The sequence below is a fragment of the Pleurodeles waltl genome, chromosome 6 (assembly GCF_031143425.1).
Source record: "Pleurodeles waltl isolate 20211129_DDA chromosome 6, aPleWal1.hap1.20221129, whole genome shotgun sequence".
In the NCBI taxonomy this organism is placed as follows: Eukaryota; Metazoa; Chordata; class Amphibia; order Caudata; family Salamandridae; genus Pleurodeles; species Pleurodeles waltl.
Window position 1 is genome coordinate 1,317,511,552 of NC_090445.1, and position 19,641 is coordinate 1,317,531,192.

At 45.6% G+C, this 19,641-nt stretch overlaps 1 protein-coding gene across 9 annotated transcripts in view; it reads left to right on the plus strand.

Annotated features, from left to right (window-relative positions):
• The window catches only part of BMPR1A (bone morphogenetic protein receptor type 1A), a 435,163-nt gene that overhangs the window by 393,866 nt on the left and 21,656 nt on the right, over positions 1-19,641 (plus strand). The window lies entirely within an intron of this gene.

Here is a 19,641-nt window from a genome sequence, read left to right on the forward strand (position 1 = left end):
TACCTCCTCTTCTAATTCCCTCAGTACTACCCAGCAAAAGTGCCACTCATATCTCCATAGTCCCCCTGGCATTACATTTGTTTTAAGGCGCAGGTAACGCTTGCCTTTACTAATCCACTCAGCTACTTTATGGCAACTGCCACTACAGAAAAGACATGCATGCATGCATATATATATATGTTCGATGGCATGTGTAGCTGCAGATACACATGCTGTGCACATCCCGCCATCTGGTGTTGGGCTCGGAGTATTACAAGTTGTTTTTCTTCGAAGAAGTCTTTTTTCGAGTCGCGAGACCGAGGGACTCCTCCCATTTCGACTCCATTGCGCATGGGCGTCGACTCCATCTTAGATTGTTTTTTTTCCGCCATCGGGTTCGGAAGTGTTCCTTTTCGCTCCGTGTTTCGGGTCGGAAAGTTAGTTAGAATCTCGGAAAAATCGTCGGTATTGTTTGCGTTCGGTATCGGGTTAGTTACAACAGATCGGCACCGAATTAAGAAGAGCTCCGGTGGCCCTTCAGGTTTTTTTCCCATCCCCATCAGGCCTGGTCGGCCCGGCCACGTGTCTCTTCAAGGCTGATGGAACGGACCCCATTCCGCTTCTGTCCAAAATGCCATAACAAGTATCCATATACAGATCAACATCTGGTCTGTAACTTGTGTTTGTCACCAGAACACTAGGAGGATACTTGTGAGGCCTGTCGAGCGTTTCGGTCCAGGAAGACACTCCGGGACCGAAGAGCAAGAAGACTGCAAATGGCGTCGGCGCCGACAGTTCAAGAGCGTTTCGAGGAGGAGGAAGAAACATTCTCCACCCAGAAGTCGGACTTTGAGGAGATCGATCCCGAGGAAACGCCGAAAACCATGAGTAAGACGTCGAAACCAAGAACTCACGAGAAAAGCGCTAAAGCCCAGGGGACGCCACCGCCAACAGGCCATGGCTTAACCCGAAAAGTAGGTGACCGTTCTTCGGCACCGAAAAAGGGCGAGCTGGTGTCGAAGTCATCCGACTCCGGTCGAGATACCGGCACACAGCAATCTCGGGCCCGAGATAGTGGCTCAGAGAAGATTCGGCACCGAGAGAGCACGACGCCGAAAGTAAAAAAGGTTTCGTCGGAGCCGGAAAAAGCAGCCGAAAAGGTTTCGGTACCGAAATATCCGGCCTCTGAACCGAAAACAAGTTCCTACACTGAGGAACAAAGACTGTCCACACAAATGAAGACACATAGATTTGGACAGGAATTACAGGCAATAGAGCCAGATCACACACAAAGACGGCTCTTTATTCAAAAAGATACAGGGAAGATCAGCACTCTTCCTCCAGTCAAAATGAAACGCAAGCTTGCCTTCCAAGACAAAGACAAACAGCCACACGCAAAGGTGGCTAAACAAGTAACACCGCCACCATCCCCACATCACTCTCCGCAACCATCACCGGTAGCCACTGCACCAATGATGCAATCCCCAACTCATACAGGAATGAGTCAAGATGACCCTGACGCATGGGACCTTTATGACGCACCAGTGTCAGATAATAGTCCAGAATACTATCCAGCTAAACCATCGCCACCAGAGGATAGTACAGGCTACGCACAGGTGGTGTCAAGAGCAGCTGCATTTCATAATGTCAGCCTTCATTCAGAGCCCATTGAAGACGACTTTCTTTTTAATACACTGTCGTCCACACACAGCCAATATCAGAGTCTTCCTATGCTACCCGGAATGTTAAAACACTCCAAACAAGTGTTTGAGGAGCCTGTTAAAGGGAGAGCCATTACTCCAAGAGTAGATAAAAAATATAAACCGCCACCAACAGACCCAGTGTACATTACACAACAGCTAACACCAGACTCTGTTGTAGTGGGAGCAGCGCGCAAAAGAGCCAACTCTCATACTTCAGGAGATGCACCACCTCCAGATAAAGAAAGTCGAAAATTCGATGCTGCAGGCAAAAGGGTGGCGGCACAGGCAGCAAACCAGTGGCGTATTGCAAATTCGCAAGCTTTGCTAGCCAGATATGATAGGGCCCATTGGGATGAGATGCAACACCTTATTGAACATTTACCCAAGGAGTTCCAAAAAAGAGCGCAGCAAGTAGTAGAAGGAGGACAGGGTATCTCCAATAATCAGATACGCTCAGCAATGGATGCTGCAGACACAGCTGCTAGAACTGTCAACACAGCAGTAACAATAAGGAGACATGCATGGCTGCGTACATCAGGGTTTAAACCAGAGATACAGCAAGCTGTGCTGAATATGCCATTCAATGGACAGCAGTTGTTTGGGCCGGAGGTGGACACTGCGATCGAAAAACTTAAGAAAGACACTGACACGGCCAAAGCCATGGGCGCACTCTACTCCCCACAGAGCAGAGGCACATTTCAAAAGACACAATTTCGAGGGGGGTTTCGAGGGCAAACCACAGAAGCCACAACCTCACAAACAAAGCCCACTTACCATAGCCAGTATCAGCGGGGAGGTTTTCGGCGACAATATAGAGGGGGACAATTTCAGAGGAATAGAGGAAAGTTCCAAAGTCCCAAAACTCCTCCAAACAAGCAGTGACTTCAAGGTCACAAATCCCCAACACATAACACCTGTGGGGGGGAGACTAACCAAGTTTTACAAACATTGGGAGGAAATAACAAGAGACACTTGGGTCTTAGCAATTATCCAGCATGGTTATCGCATAGAATTTCTCAAATTCCCTCCAAACATCCCACCGAAAACACACAATATGTCAAAACAACATATAGATCTTCTAGGACTAGAAGTTCAGGCATTGCTACAAAAAGAAGCAATAGAGTTAGTACCAAAACAACAAATAAACACAGGAGTTTACTCCTTGTACTTTCTGATACCCAAAAAAGACAAGAGTCTGAGACCTATACTAGATCTCAGAACAATAAATACCTACATCAAATCAGATCACTTTCACATGGTTACATTACAAGACGTAATCCCACTGCTCAAACAACAAGACTACATGACAACACTAGACCTAAAGGATGCATATTTCCATATACCAATACATCCTTCACACAGAAAGTACCTAAGGTTTGTATTCCAAGGGATACATTACCAATTCAAAGTGTTGCCATTCGGAATAACAACTGCACCAAGAGTTTTTACAAAATGCCTAGCAGTAGTAGCTGCACATATCAGAAGGCAGCAAATACAAGTGTTCCCATACCTAGACGATTGGTTAATCAAAACCAACACGCTAAGACGGTGTTCACAACACACAAAATATGTCATAGAAATCCTCCACAAACTAGGTTTCTCAATCAACTACACAAAGTCACACCTTCTGCCGAGTCAAACACAGCAATACTTAGGAGCAACAATCAACACAGCAAAAGGGATTGCCACTCCAAGTCCACAAAGAGTTCACACATTTCACAATGTGATACAGACCATGTATCCAAATCAAAAGATACAAGTCAAACTGGTGATGAAACTACTAGGCATGATGTTTTCATACATAGCCATTGTCCCAAACGCAAGGTTGCACATGCGGCCCTTACAACAGTGCCTAGCATCACAATGGTCACAAGCACAGGGCCAGCTTCTAGATCTGGTGTTGATAGACCGCCAAACATACATCTCGCTTCAATGGTGGAACAGTATAAATTTAAACCAAGGGCGGCCTTTCCAAGACCCAGTGCCACAATTCGTAATAACAACAGATGCTTCCACGATAGGGTGGGGAGCACACCTCAATCAACACAGCATCCAAGGACAATGGGACATACAGCAAAAACAGTTTCACATAAATCACTTAGAACTGTTAGCGATATTTCTAGCGCTCAAAGCATTTCAACCCATAATAAGACACAAACACATTCTTGTCAAAACAGACAACATGACAACAATGTATTACCTAAACAAACAGGGAGGCACACACTCGACACAGTTGTGTCTCCTAACACAGAAAATATGGCATTGGGCGATTCACAACCACATTCGCCTAATAGCACAATTTATTCCAGGGATTCAGAATCAGTTAGCAGACAATCTCTCTCGGGATCACCAACAGATCCACGAATGGGAGATTCACCCCCAAATACTAAACACTTACTTCCAAATGTGGGGAACACCACAAATAGATCTATTTGCAACAAAAGAAAACTCAAAATGCCAAAACTTCGCATCCAGGTACCCACAAGATCAGTCTCAGGGCTATGCGTTATGGATGAGCTGGTCAGGGATATTTGCTTACGCTTTTCCCCCTCTCCCACTCCTTCCATATCTAGTAAACAAATTGAGTCAAAACAAACTCAAACTCATACTAATAGCACCGACATGGGCAAGACAACCTTGGTACACAACACTACTAGACCTCTCAGTAGTACCTCATGTCAAACTACCAAACAGACCAGATCTGTTAACACAACACAAACAACAGATCAGACATCCAAATCCAGCATCGCTGAATCTAGCAATTTGGCTCCTGAAATCCTAGAATTCGGACACTTAGACCTCACACAAGAATGTATGGAGGTCATAAGACAAGCTAGGAAACCTACCACTAGACACTGCTATGCAAATAAGTGGAAAAGATTTGTTTATTACTGCCATAATAATCAAATTCAACCCTTACACGCATCTGCCAAAGATATAGTAGGATACTTACTACAATTGCAAAAGTCAAAGCTAGCTTTCTCTTCAATAAAGATACATCTGACCGCAATTTCAGCCTACCTGCAAATTACGCACTCAACTTCATTATTTAGGATACCAGTCATAAAAGCATTTATGGAAGGCCTAAAGAGAATTATACCACCACGAACACCACCAGTTCCTTCATGGAACCTCAACATTGTCTTAACACGACTCATGGGTCCACCTTTTGAGCCCATGCACTCTTGTGAAATGCAATATTTAACATGGAAAGTTGCATTTTTGATTGCCATCACATCTCTAAGAAGAGTGAGTGAAATTCAAGCATTTACCATACAAGAACCATTTATTCAAATACACATGCATAAAGTAGTTCTACGGACAAATCCAAAATTTTTACCAAAAGTGATCTCACCGTTCCACTTGAATCAAACGGTAGAATTACCAGTGTTCTTCCCACAGCCAGATTCTGTAGCTGAAAGAGCACTGCATACATTAGACATCAAAAGAGCACTAATGTACTACATTGACAGAACAAAACTAATTCGAAAAACAAAACAACTATTTATTGCTTTCCAAAAACCTCATACAGGGAATCCAATTTCTAAACAAGGCATTGCTAGATGGATAGTTAAGTGTATTCAAACCTGCTATCTTAAAGCAAAGAGAGAGTTGCCTATTACACCAAAGGCACACTCAACCAGAAAAAAAGGTGCTACCATGGCCTTTCTAGGAAATATTCCAATGAACGAAATATGTAAGGCAGCAACATGGTCTACGCCTCATACATTTACCAAACACTACTGTGTAGATGTGTTAACGGCACAACAAGCCACAGTAGGTCAAGCTGTACTACGAACATTATTTCAAACAACTTCAACTCCTACAGGCTGAACCACCGCTTTTGGGGAGATAACTGCTTACTAGTCTATGCACAGCATGTGTATCTGCAGCTACACATGCCATCGAACGGAAAATGTCACTTACCCAGTGTACATCTGTTCGTGGCATTAGTCGCTGCAGATTCACATGCGCCCACCCGCCTCCCCGGGAGCCTGTAGCCGTTTAGAAGTTGATCTTGAACATTTGTAAATTTGTAAATATATTACTTTAAACTTCATTATGTACATACGTATTCACTCCATTGCATGGGCACTATTACTAGCATACACAACTCCTACCTCACCCTCTGCGGGGAAAACAGTCTAAGATCGAGTCGACACCCATGCGCAATGGAGTCGAAATGGGAGGAGTCCCTCGGTCTCGTGACTCGAAAAAAGACTTCTTCGAAGAAAAACAACTTGTAACACTCCGAGCCCAACACCAGATGGCGGGATGTGCACAGCATGTGAATCTGCAGCGACTAATACCATGAACAGATGTACACTGGGTAAGTGACATTTTCCATATATATTGTGTGAACAAGATTCTCACCCCACTCCACGAGGTTCAAATTGGCATCTTTTATTGCAAGCAACTGCCACGTACGCGTTTCGACTCTCAAGGATTCTTGATCACAGTAAATGAGTCCCTCTTCTCTTTCTTTGTTTAAACTTGCAATAAAACGTGTCAATTTGAACCTCGTGGAGTGCGGTGAGATTCTTGTTCACAAAATATTTTCGAGGTTGCGCTCCTCCATCACTGAGCACCGGCAGTGGAGTGCTCTGCGCAACAATCTTTTTAACCAATTTGTGTTGCATATATATATATATATATGTTCGATGGCATGTGTAGCTGCAGATACACATGCTGTGCACATCCCGCCATCTGGTGTTGGGCTCGGAGCGTTACAAGTTGTTTTTCTTCGAAGAAGTCTTTTTCGAGTCACGAGACCGAGGGACTCCTCCCATTCCGACTCCATTGCGCATGGGCGTCGACTCCATCTTAGATTGTTTTTTTTCCGCCATCGGGTTCGGACGTGTTCCTTTTCGCTCCGTGTTTCGGGTCTGAAAGTTAGTTAGAATCTCGGAAAAAACGTCGGTATTGTTTGCGTTCGGTATCGGGTTAGTTACAACAGATCAACACCGAATTTTGAAGAGCTCCGGTGGCCCTTTGGGGTTTTTTCGATCCCCCGTCGGGGCCTGGTCGGCCCGGCCACGTGCGACTTCAAGGCTGATGGAACGGACCCCGTTCCGCTTCTGTCCAAAATGCCATAACAAGTATCCGTATACGGATCAGCATTTGGTCTGTAACTTGTGCTTGTCCCCAGAGCACAAGAAAGATACTTGTGAGGCCTGTCGAGCGTTTCGGTCCAGAAAGACGTTAAGAGACCGAAGAGCCAGAAGATTGCAGATGGCGTCGACGCCGACAGGACAAGAGCTTTTCGAGGAAGAAGAGGAAGCTTTCTCTATCCAAGAGTCGGACTCGGAAGAGCTTGAGGCCGAAGAAATGCCGAAAACCGTGAGTAAGACGTCGAAACATAAGACTCACGAGAAGTGAACAAAAGCCCAGGGGACGCCCCCGCCAACAGGCCATGGCTTAACCCAAAAAATAGGTGACCGAGCCAAGGCACCGAAAAATGGCACGCTGGTGTCGAAGTCATCCGACTCCGGTCGAGATACCGCCACACAGCAATCTCGGACCCGAGACATCGGCTCCGAGAAATTTCGGCACCGTGACAGCGGCACCAAACAAATTCGGCACGAGAAACCTCCACGCTGAAAATTACAAAGGTTTCTTCGGAGCCTAAAAAGACGTCCAAAAAAGTTTCGGTTCCGAAACATCCAGCCTCGGAGCCGAAAACAGGTTCCTATACAGAGGAACAAGGATTGTCCTCCCAAATGTAAAAACATAGATTTGGAGAGGAACTTCAAGCTGTAGAGCCAGACTATACTCAAAGGAGGCTCCACATTCATCAAGACACAGGGAGGATAACCACTCTTCCCCCAATTAAAATAAAAAGAAAACTTGCCTTTCAAAAAAAGGACAAGGAGCCACAGGCAAAGGTAGCAAAGAAAACAACTCCACCACCGTCTCCACCACCATCAGTGCACACATCACCAGTAGCAACTCCTCCACTGATGCACTCCCCGACTCATACTGCCATGAGTCAAGATGATACCGATGCATGGGACCTTTACGATGCTCCAGTATCGGACAACAGCCCAGACTCGTACCCTGCCAGGCCGTCCCCTCCTGAGGACAGTACATCTTACACACAGGTGATCGCAAGGGCAGCTGCTTTCCATAACGTCACCTTGCATTCCGATCCAATTGAGGATGACTTTTTGTTTAACACGCTATCCTCCACTCATAGCCAATACCAAAGACTACCTATGCTCCCAGGAATGCTAAAACATTCAAAACAAATCTTTCAGTATCCTGTTAAAGGCCGAGCCATAACTCCAAGTGTGGAGAAAAAGTACAAGCCACCGCCAACAGATCCTGTTTATATTACAACCCAGTTAACACCAGACTCAGTAGTTGTCGGGGCAGCTCGTAAGAGAGCAAACTCTCATACCTCGGGGGACGCACCACCTCCAGACAAAGAGAGTCGCAAGTTTGATGCTGCAGGCAAAAGGGTTGCAGCACAAGCAGCAAACCAATGGCCCATTGCCAATTCACAAGCACTTTTGGCAAGATATGATAGAGCTCACTGGGATGAGATGCAACATTTGATAGAACACTTACCCAAGGAGTTCCAAAAAAGAGCACAACAAGTGGTGGAAGAAGGACAAAGTATCTCTAATAATCAGATACGGTCTTCAATGGATGCAGCAGATACGGCTACAAGGACAGTAAATACTGCAATAACAATAAGAAGGCTCGCATGGCTGCGCACGTCCGGTTTCAAGCCGGAAATTCAACAAGCCGTGCTAAATATGCCATTTAATGAACAGCAGTTGTTTGGGCCGGAAGTCGACACTGCTATTGATAAACTCAAAAAAGACACTGATACAGCAAAAGCCATGGGCACAATCTACTCCCCGCAGAGCAGAGGCACATTTCGCAAAACACCTTTTAGGGGAGGGTTTCGAGGACAACCTACAGAAACCACAACATCACAAACAAGGCCCACTTACCAAAGCCAATATCAGCGGGGGAGTTTTCGGGGGCAATATAGAGGGGGACAATTCCCAAAAAATAGAGGAAAATTCCAAAGCCCCAAAAGTCCTCAAAATAAGCAGTGACTTACAAGTCACACATCCCCATCACATAACACCTGTGGGGGGAAGACTAAGCCAATTTTACAAATATTGGGAGGAGATAACAACAGATACTTGGGTACTAGCAATTATCCAGCATGGTTATTGCATAGAATTTCGCGAATTCCCTCCAACAGTCCCACCGAAAACACACAGTATGTCAAAACAACATATAAATCTTCTAGGATTAGAAGTTCAAGCATTGCTCCAAAAAGAGGCAATAGAATTAGTACCAAAACAGGAACTAAACACAGGAGTTTACTCACTGTACTTTCTGATACCCAAGAAAGACAAAACACTAAGACCTATACTAGATCTCAGAATATTAAATACATACATCAAGTCAGACCACTTTCACATGGTTACATTACAAGAAGTAATCCCACTGCTCAAACAACAAGACTACATGACAACACGGGATCTAAAGGATGCATATTTCCATATACCAATACATCCTTCACACAGAAAGTATCTAAGGTTTGTATTCCAAGGGATACATTACCAATTCAAATTGTTGCCATTCGGAATAACGACTGCGCCAAGAGTTTTTACAAAATGTCTAGCAGTAGTAGCTGCACATATCAGAAGGCAGCAAATACATGTGTTCCCGTGCCTAGACGATTGGTTAATCAAAACCAACACGCAAATACAGTGTTCACAACACACAAATTATGTCATAGAAACCCTACACAAACTAGATTTCTCAATCAATTACTAAAAGTCACACCTTCTGCTGTGTCAAACACAGCAATACCTAGGAGCAACAATCAACACAGTAAAAGGAATTGCCACTCCAAGCCCACAAAGAGTCCAAACATTCAACAATGTAATACAAGCCATGTATCCAAACCAAAAGGTACAGGTCAAATTAGTAATGAAACTCCTAGGCATGATGTCCTCATGCATAGCCATTGTCCCAAACTCAAGGTTGCACATGCGGCCCTTACAACAGTGCCTAGCATCACAGTGGTCACAGGCACAGGGTCAACTTCTACATCTGGTGTTGATAGACCGCCAAACATACATCTTGCTTCAATGGTGGAACAGTATAAATTTAAACCAAGGGCGGCCTTTTCAAGACCCAGTGCCACAATACATAATAACGACAGATGCATCCATGACAGGGTGGGGAGCACACCTCAATCAGCATCCAAGGACAATGGGACATTCAGCAAAGACAGTTTCATATAAACCACTTAGAACTGTTAGCTGTGTTTCTAGCGCTCAAAGCATTTCAACCCATAATAACTCACAAATACACTCTTGTCAAAACAGACAACATGACAACAATGTATTACCTAAACAAACAGGGAGGAACACACTCGACACAGTTGTGTCTCCTAACACAAAAAATATGGCATTGGGCGATTCACAACCACATTCGCCTAATAGCACAATTTATTCCAGGGATTCAGAATCAGTTAGCAGACAATCTCTCTCGGGATCACCAACAGATCCACGAATGGGAAATTCACCCCCAAATACTAAACACTTACTTCAGAATGTGGGGAACGCCACAAATAGATCTATTTGCAACAATAGAAAACTCAAAATGCCAAAACTTCGCATCCAGGTACCCACAACATCAGTCTCAGGGCAATGCACTATGGATGAAGTGGTCAGGGATATTTGCGTACGCTTTTCCCCCTCTCCCACTCCTTCCATATCTAGTAAACAAGTTGAGTCAAAACAAACTCAAACTCATACTAATAGCACCAACATGGGCAAGGCAACCTTGGTACACAACACTACTAGACCTATCAGTAGTACCTCATGTCAAACTGCCAAACAGACCAGATCTGTTAACACAACACAAACAACAGATCAGACATCCAAATCCAGCATCACTGAATCTAGCAATTTGGCTCCTGAAATCCTAGAATTCGGGCACTTAGACCTCACACAGGAATGTATGGAGGTCATAAAACAAGCTAGAAAACCTACCACTAGACACTGCTATGCAAATAAGTGGAAAAGATTTGTTTATTACTGCCATAATAATCAAATTCAACCTTTACACGCATCTGCAAAAGAAATAGTAGGATACTTACTACATTTGCAAAAATCTAAACTAGCTTTCTCTTCCATTAAAATACATCTTACGGCAATTTCAGCTTACCTGCAAATTATGCACTCAACTTCATTGTTTAGGATACCAGTCATAAAAGCGTTTATGGAAGGCCTAAAGAGAATTATACCACCAAGAACACCACCAGTTCCTTCATGGAACCTCAACATTGTCTTAACACGACTCATGGGTCCACCTTTTGAGCCCATTCACTCTTGTGAAATGCAATACTTAACGTGGAAAGTAGCATTTTTAATTGCCATCACATCTCTAAGAAGAGTGAGTGAAATTCAAGCATTTACCATTCAAGAACCATTTATTCAAATACACAAGAATAAAGTTGTTCTACGGACCAATCCTAAATTTTTACCAAAAGTAATCTCACCGTTCCACTTGAATCAAACGGTAGAGTTACCAGTGTTCTTCCCACAGCCAGATTCTGTAGCTGAAAGAGCACTACATACATTAGACATCAAAAGAGCACTAATGTACTACATTGACAGAACAAAACTAATTCGAAAGACAAAACAAATATTTATCGCCTTTCAAAAACCTCATACAGGAAATCCAATTTCAAAACAAGGCATTGCTAGATGGATAGTTAAGTGCATTCAAACCTGCTATCTTAAAGCTAAAAGAGAACTGCCTATTACACCAAAGGCACACTCAACCAGAAAGAAGGGTGCTACCATGGCCTTTCTAGGAAATATTCCAATGAACGAAATATGTAAGGCAGCAACATGGTCTACGCCTCATACATTTACCAAGCACTACTGTGTAGATGTGTTAACTGCACAACAAGCAACAGTAGGTCAAGCTGTACTAAGAACATTATTTCAAACTACTTCAACTCCTACAGGCTGAACCACCGCTTTTGGGGAGATAACTGCTTACTAGTCTATGCACAGCATGTGTATCTGCAGCTACACATGCCATCGAACGGAAAATGTCACTTACCCAGTGTACATCTGTTCGTGGCATTAGTCGCTGCAGATTCACATGCGCCCACCCGCCTCCCCGGGAGCCTGTAGCCGTTCAGAAGTAGATCTTGAACATTTGTAAATTTGTAAATATATTACTTTAAACTTCATTATGTACATACGTATTCACTCCATTGCATGGGCACTATTACTAGCATACACAACTCCTACCTCACCCTCTGCGGGGAAAACAGTCTAAGATCGAGTCGACGCCCATGCGCAATGGAGTCGAAATGGGAGGAGTCCCTCGGTCTCGTGACTCGAAAAAAGACTTCTTCGAAGAAAAACAACTTGTAACACTCCGAGCCCAACACCAGATGGCGGGATGTGCACAGCATGTGAATCTGCAGCGACTAATGCCACGAACAGATGTACACTGGGTAAGTGACATTTTCCATATAATAATATATATATATATATATATATATATATATATATATATATGTTTAGAAACAAAGTGGTTGAAGGGTTGCTGGGCGGCACACTCCACTGCCGGTGCCCAGTGACAGAGAAGACCAATCTAGAAATGATCTAATGCCGAAAAATTTCACCGCACTCCACGTACAAATAAACGTGTATTTTATTGCAGTCAATAACCACCAACGTGTTTCAACTCACCAAGGAGTCTTGATCACGGTCCTCGTGGAGTGCGGTGAAATTGTTCACCATTATAAAACAACACACACAAGAATAACACGCATTTACAATGCAATGGGTCTCGCATCTGGTCGAGTTAGAGCTATTAGCGTTATAAACTCCTAACCCAACTTTTCTTGCCACATAAGTTGATAATTGAAAGTTAAACTCTTTCACATAAGAGAGCCGATTCACAGCGCCACGGCCACCATGAGCATCATGTGAAGAGTTACACAAAAGGAAAAGAAGTTCGCTCGCAGTTAAACGTAACAGCAAAAGTGCAATTAGCCATGTACCAGGGGCGATGGCCAAGGTGGTAACAAAACCTCCCCAAGGAGGGACAAAGGTAAATAATTTTCCAATGTAATCAAAGGATTTTTGAAGGGCAAGCCCACGAACGAGTGGTAGTGATGGGCGTGAGGTGGGCGTTGTTAGAAGCCCAGATACACACCAACAAGTCAGAAAAGCAGCACATGGGCGCTGCAATGCTTGTCCTGAAAAAATAAAATATATATATATATATATATATATATATATGTGTATGTGTGTGTGTATACATATATATGAGAGAGAGAGAGAGAGAGAGAGAGAAAGAAAACAAGACCCATGTCACAAACCTTTTTTTTTTTTTTTTTATACATGTGTGCTTGCCCTTGGCAAAGCACACATGTATAAAAAAAAAAATGGCCCCATTGATGGTCACCCTAAGGGCTGACCACCAACAATTCGTTTTTTTTCCCTCTTATTTACCCTGGGGGGGGCGCGATCGCCCCCCCCCCAGGCAAAACTACATGTCTTTTTTTTCCCCCTGGCGTCGGCCCGTGTTCCAAGGGCCGACCCCGCCATTTTGTTTTCATTTTTATTTATTTTTTTAACTTTTTTTTTATTGTGGGGGGCGCGATCGCCCCCCAAAACCGTGTAAATAAATAAATATTGCCCCGGGGGGGGGGGGATGGGGGGTTGGCCCTTTTACGATGGGGCCGACCCCCGCAAAGAAGATCCCTGGTGCCTAGGGGTGTTTCCTGGCCATGGATCGCAGACGCGTTGCGATCCACGGCCAGGAAACGGTGCCAGGGAGGCATCGATGGAAAGGGGAGTGCCTCCCCTTTCCATCGATGCCTCCCTGGCATCTGGGGAGGCCGTTTTGGCCTTTTTTTCCCCACCGGAGAAAAAGAGAACGCTTACCTGCTTCTCTCCTTCTCCGGTGGGGAAAAACTGTGATGTCAGCGTGCCTCGCGGCGCGCTGACGTCATAAGGGGGCGGGTGGGATGGAGACACGGAAGCTCTTCCGCATCTCCCACGGTTAAAAAAATAAAAATTAAAAATCCTCTGGTGCATTGCACCGGAGGATTTTTAACCCCCTCCCTGGTGTCGGCCACTGGTCGTGACCCGTACCAGGGAGGGAGTGAGGGCGTCGGCCAGTGGCCGACGCCCGCATCTAAAAGGTTAATACTAGATCAATCATTCAGGGGATTTGTAAAGCGCACTACTCACCCGTGAGGGTCTCAAGGCACTGAGGAGGGGAGTGGGGGAGGTTCTGCTACTGCTCGAACAGCCAGGTCATGAGACGTTTCCTGAAGGTAAGGAGGTCTTTGGTCTGGTGCAGGTGGGTGGGAAGAGTGTTCCACGTTTTGGTGGTGAGGTGTGAGAATGATCTACGGCTGGTTGTAGTTCTACATACGCGTGGGACGGTTGCTAGGACGAGGTCACTGGAATGGAGATGCTGGGTCGGGGTGTAGAAGGAGAGTCATCTGTTCAGGTATTCTGGTCCGGTGTTGTGCAGTGCTTTGTGAGCATGGGTGAAGAGTTTGAAGGTGATTCTCTTGTTGACTGGGAGCCAGTGCAGGTTTTTCAGGTGGTCTGTGATGTGTCAGTGGCGGGGGATGTCCAGGATGAGGCATGCAGAGGCATTCTGGATGCGTTGCAGCCTCTTCTGGAGTTTGGCTGTGGTTCCTGCGTAGAGGGCATTGCTGTAGTCCAGTTTGCTGTGTACGAGGGCTTGGGTGAATGTTCTTCTGGTTTCAGTTGGTATCCATTTGTAGATCTTTCGGAGCATGCAGAGGGTGTTGAAGCAGGAGAAGCAGATGGCGTTGACTTGCTGGGTCATGGATAGTGAGGGGTCCAGGATGAATCCTGGGTTGGGTGCGTGGTCGGTGGGAGTCAGAGCGGTTCCGAGAGTGGGAGGCCACCAGGAGTCATCCCAGGTGGAGGGGGTGGAGCCGAAGATGAGGACTTCCATCTTGGCGGAATTGAGTTTGAGGCAGCTGCTCTTCATCCATTCGGTAATGGGCTTCATTCCTTCGTGGAGGTAAGTCTTGGCGGAGTTCTTGGTGAGGGAGAGGATCAGCTGGGTGTCGTCGGTGTATGAGATGATGTTGAGGTTGTGGGATCGGGCGATGTTAGCGAGCGGGGCCATGTAGATGTTGAAGATGGTCGGGCTGATGGACGAACCCTGGGGTACGCCTCAGATGATTTTGGTGGCCTCTGAGCGGAATGGGGGGGAGGTGGACTCTCTGGGCTCTGCCGGTGAGAAAGGAGGTGACCCAGTCCAGGGCTCTCTTATGGATTTCAGCATTCCTGGGGCGTGAGCGTAGGGTGTGGTGGCAGATGGTGTTGAATGCGGCCGAGAGGTCCAGGAGGATGAGGGCCACGATTTTGCTGCTGTCCAGTATGGTTCTGACGTCCATATAACCTTCCTGTCGCATCGTTTATGAACTTGCTCACATGCACAGTGGGTTGGTTCCTGACCAAGAGAAGCAGTATGCTCCAACAATTTCTCTTACTGGCAGCCAATTAAATCATTCATTTAAGAAGAGTAGCAGCCACAAGCTTTCAGCTTGCAAATTGCTTAATATGCGTGGTTCTCTTCTTGTAATTGATATAGTGAAACTTGATGTAATACGTTGGGAACAGAGAGATTGCTTAGATTGGAGAGGTTGTGGCTGAAGTATTCAAGAGGTGTAGGATCTTTTTTTAGTCAAATTCATTTTTTCAGCACAGACATCATCTAGATTTCAGTATTATGCATATATCCTGCCACTTAGTGGTTGGAGCAACTAAGCAAAGCACATTGAGTGGTGCAGGTGCAACTCTACAGCTGAAAGGAAAACTCCAGGTACCGCTGTCTCTTTCTCTTTCTGTGAAAAACTTACCACCGGCATACTCTATCACCTCCAGTTCCAGTCGCCCTTCAAACAATACTCAGCCATCTTCCTCACTGACTGGGTTTTATCAGCACATATCATGACAATCTCTTCAACATATATCTATCTAACCAGGGTATCTCAAAATAAATTACATAAAAATTATAATTGTGATTCATGCAGCGTGTTTGGTGTGGGTATGTGCACCCAAGCCAACCAAAAGCTTCCTATCCTTCAAATAAATGTATTGCAAGATAAGCTAAGTAAAGTACTAAAATAAAAATCATTTCCAGAGGAGGAAAATCCGGGACAGCCGGAGGAAGCCACTTCTCAGCTGCAACTCAGAAAGTGTGAACCACTTTTTATGGAAAACACAGAGCAGGAGAAATTATACAATTCCACAAACAACCACGTCTGCTATCTTACACTAGCCTATCACAGGATGAGTGCACCTGGGTCAGGAGGTATGAATCTGAGGGACATGTAAAGAAGAATTGAATAGTACAAGAATTATGACCTCAAATAATGTGTAATAGTCTGCCTAAGGCGAGATTAAAAACAAAAATAAGAAACAGCCATTTACTATTGTTCCAAGTTCTCAAGCTTCTAAACACCCATGACAGATCCTAATTGAAGATGGAGTTACAAAAAACAACTCTAGTAGTGTTTGTCTCTATGCTTGCGCCTCCTGTCTACAACTCCCTGAAGTACCTAAACACATGCATCATGACATGGTTAAAATTTTGCTTGTATGTTGCTCCACTGCTGGAGAAAAGTATGTAAAGATGGAGGTCCCATACTCTATCATTGTAGGTTTGTCAGGGAGATACTGGCTCCCACTAGTGTCAGTGCCCAAATGTAAAATGTTATTTTATTCAAGAAACATATCTAGGACTGACTGTTAGTTGGCAAATTAATGCATAGCATAGGAGGTTAGAACAGTTTCAAGCTTCAAAACCGTTGTACTATGAAAAATAATTGGATATATGAAATCTTTTTTTGCTAAATGCGTAATAAGTTTTTAATTCTGGAAGAGACTTCTAACCACAGATTCCTTACCTTAGAATATCCCAGGCATCAGACTGAATCTGGAAAATCTTGAGCAGCACCTCTGTGCTCCAGTACGTTGTGCAGATGGCTCCACCTCAGCGTCATCCACACCGGATGGGGATGTGTGTGGTGCCTATGTTAGTTTAACATGAGTATGCTATCAGTTTCTTCATTCCTGCATCAACTGTTGTCGATCTGGAGAGCTAATTGTTTTCATTATGCTAGGGACATGTCCCCTCAGAAACCTAAAGGTTTTAACCCTTGCGGGGAATATCACAGGCAGATGTCTGTGACTGATCCCCTCTTGGTTTTCCTGTGGTGCCTGGGGTCGAGCTAGATTCCCAAGTCCTGTTCGGACTGCCTTTTGATGCCCCCGAAGGTCCAGAGATACTCCTGCCCAATTTCAGGAAGTTCTGTGAGGCTAAGGCCCATATCTTTGGGCAACCCATTCCCTGTGGAGCACCTTCGGGCCCCAAGGAGCGGAGAAATGTCACTTCTGGATTACTGTTGGCCCTCCTGCAATGGCAGTTGGACCCTCTGGATCCCAAAGGACCCTGTTGCGAGCCCTATTCATCTCCACCACCATCACAGGGTCTTGGTCCCTCAACGCTGTTGTCCCAAACTTGCATGACAAGGGTGTTCCTATTTTCCTTTCTGACTCCAAAATGGCACCACCTCAACCTCGTCCAGAGTGGAGACCGGCGCTGCTCTGGACAAAACAGACTCCAGGCTGAGACACAGTGCCTCTGTCCTTTGGAGTGTTTGAGGAGGAGGATGAGTCTGAGGTCTTTGACCCCACTGATGACATTGCTTAGTCCTTCCCGGATGAGAACACCCATGGGTTAGACACCTCGTAAGACTTTGGGTTTAGTCTCCCCACCGGGCTCAGCTACTGAAATGAGTGCATCATTCACAGTGGTCATGAGGAGTACAGCTGAGGCCCTTGTTCTATCTCTCATTTGTGGAGGTTAAGACTCATGTTTTAACTAAAGTGCTTCAACTTAGGCATTCCAGTGCAGAGCCTCTGCTTCCTTTTTAAGGAAGCCCTCCTGGGGGTCTGGTCTAAGCCCTGTTCTGGGGTCCCTGTCAACCGTTAGCATGCACGTCATCACTGTACTGTTCCAGGGGATTCTATATTCCTTGTGCATCATCCCACCCCCAAGAGTTTAGTTGTGCAAGCCGTGACTGCCAGAGTCAACCCAAATGCTTTCTCTCCTACTACTCCCAATAGAGAATCCAAACGGTTGGAGACCTTTGGGAAGATCTCCCCCACCAGCCTGGCTTTACGGTTGGTCAAAGCTGTGTACATTTTGGCCAGATATTCCCACACTCTCTGGGACTCGGTGACACAGGTACTGCCCATGGTCCATGAGGAGAGGGTTGGGTGATTCTTACACAAGACATGCTTGATGGTTGGGATGCAGCAAGATTAACCATCCAGAGTGTACTGAACACAGCAGACTCCCTTGGCAGAGCTATAGGTGCAATGCTTGGGTGCGATGCATGGGCTTTTAGGAGGATGTTCAGGTGAGCTTTTTGTGCATGCCCTTCGATGGGCGACACCTGTTTGGTGGTTAGCTGGGCGAAGTACTAGAGTGCATTAAGGGCAGCAGAGTCACGACTTGCTACCTAGAATTGCCCACTGCTCTGTGTCAACTGCAGTCATCCTTTCTCACCTTCGGTGCCAACGGTAGAGGGCTGGAGACCCACCAATTACAACCATACCCACAAGACCAGCAAGCTTCTCAGTCCTTTTGTGGCTGTTGCAGAGATTCCCACAGACAGTGGCAGAATGTCACCTCAGACAAGTGGGTGTTGCAGATAGTTTGGAGGGGTCATGCATTCTTGGTTACCACAACCCCATCCTCATGCCACCATCCATACAACAGCTCTGGGAGAACCATCTGTCCCTCATACTACAGGAAGTGCTGACTCTTCGAGCCATTGAGAGGGTGCAGCTTCTAGAAGTATGTCATGGTTGTTACTGCCACTACTTTCTGGTGCCAAAACAGGGCAGAGGCCTCCGCCCCGTTCTTTACCTTCACCTTCTCAACACCTTCCTGATGAAAGAGGTTCTAAATGCTCACCTTTGACCCGGTACTGCCTGCCTAGACCCCGGAGACTGGATTGTAGCGTTGGACCTGCAAGGTGCTTAATTTTATGTTCCATTTTCATGGTCCCTCATTCATTACCTGTGGTTCACTGAGAGCTTGAGCATTGCTAATTTGATGTGCTACTTGATGGCCTCATCAGTGCACCTCGATAATCAAAAAAGTGATGGAGGTGGTTGCTGTTCATTTACTAAGGTCCCAGTCTTACCTATCTTCCCCTACCTCGACAACTGCATGCTTAAGGTGGGCTTCCCCGAACAGTCATCACCCACCAAAAGACTACAGAAAAACGACAGTCGCTGGAGTTCACTATCAACATGCTGAAGTCACACCAGACGCCTTCTCAAACACTTACTTTCATCTGAACCTTTCTGGACACTGAAGTTCCACGGCCTACAATTCTGCACGGAGAGTCCAGGTTATCTGGGCCATGGTCCGGATGGTTCAGCCTCAGTCCTGGATCCCAGTGAGTGTGACTCTGAGGCTGTTGGGTCATATGGCATCCTGCTGGTGTAGCACGTCTGGTGCAGAAGGGGGCTCTGATATCTCAGTGGGCATAGCACATAGGGATTCTCTCCGATTAGGTTCAGATTTCAGAGTAGACTGCACAAGATCTGTATTGGTGGTACTAAACTGCGATCTGGTCAGTGGCAGACCCCCTTCTTTCCCCCCTGCCAGAGCTGACAGTGATAACCCATGCCTCACTTCAGGGAAGGGACTGCCACCTGAGAGGTGGAGATCCGAGGACTCTCGTCATGGTAGGAGATCTGGCTTCACATCAACTTTGAGTTGTGAGCAATCCATTGGTGTTGAAAGGGACGGCTACTACAGGTGATTACGGACAACACCAATGATTTGTGGTACTGTAACAAACGGGGGCTGGGTG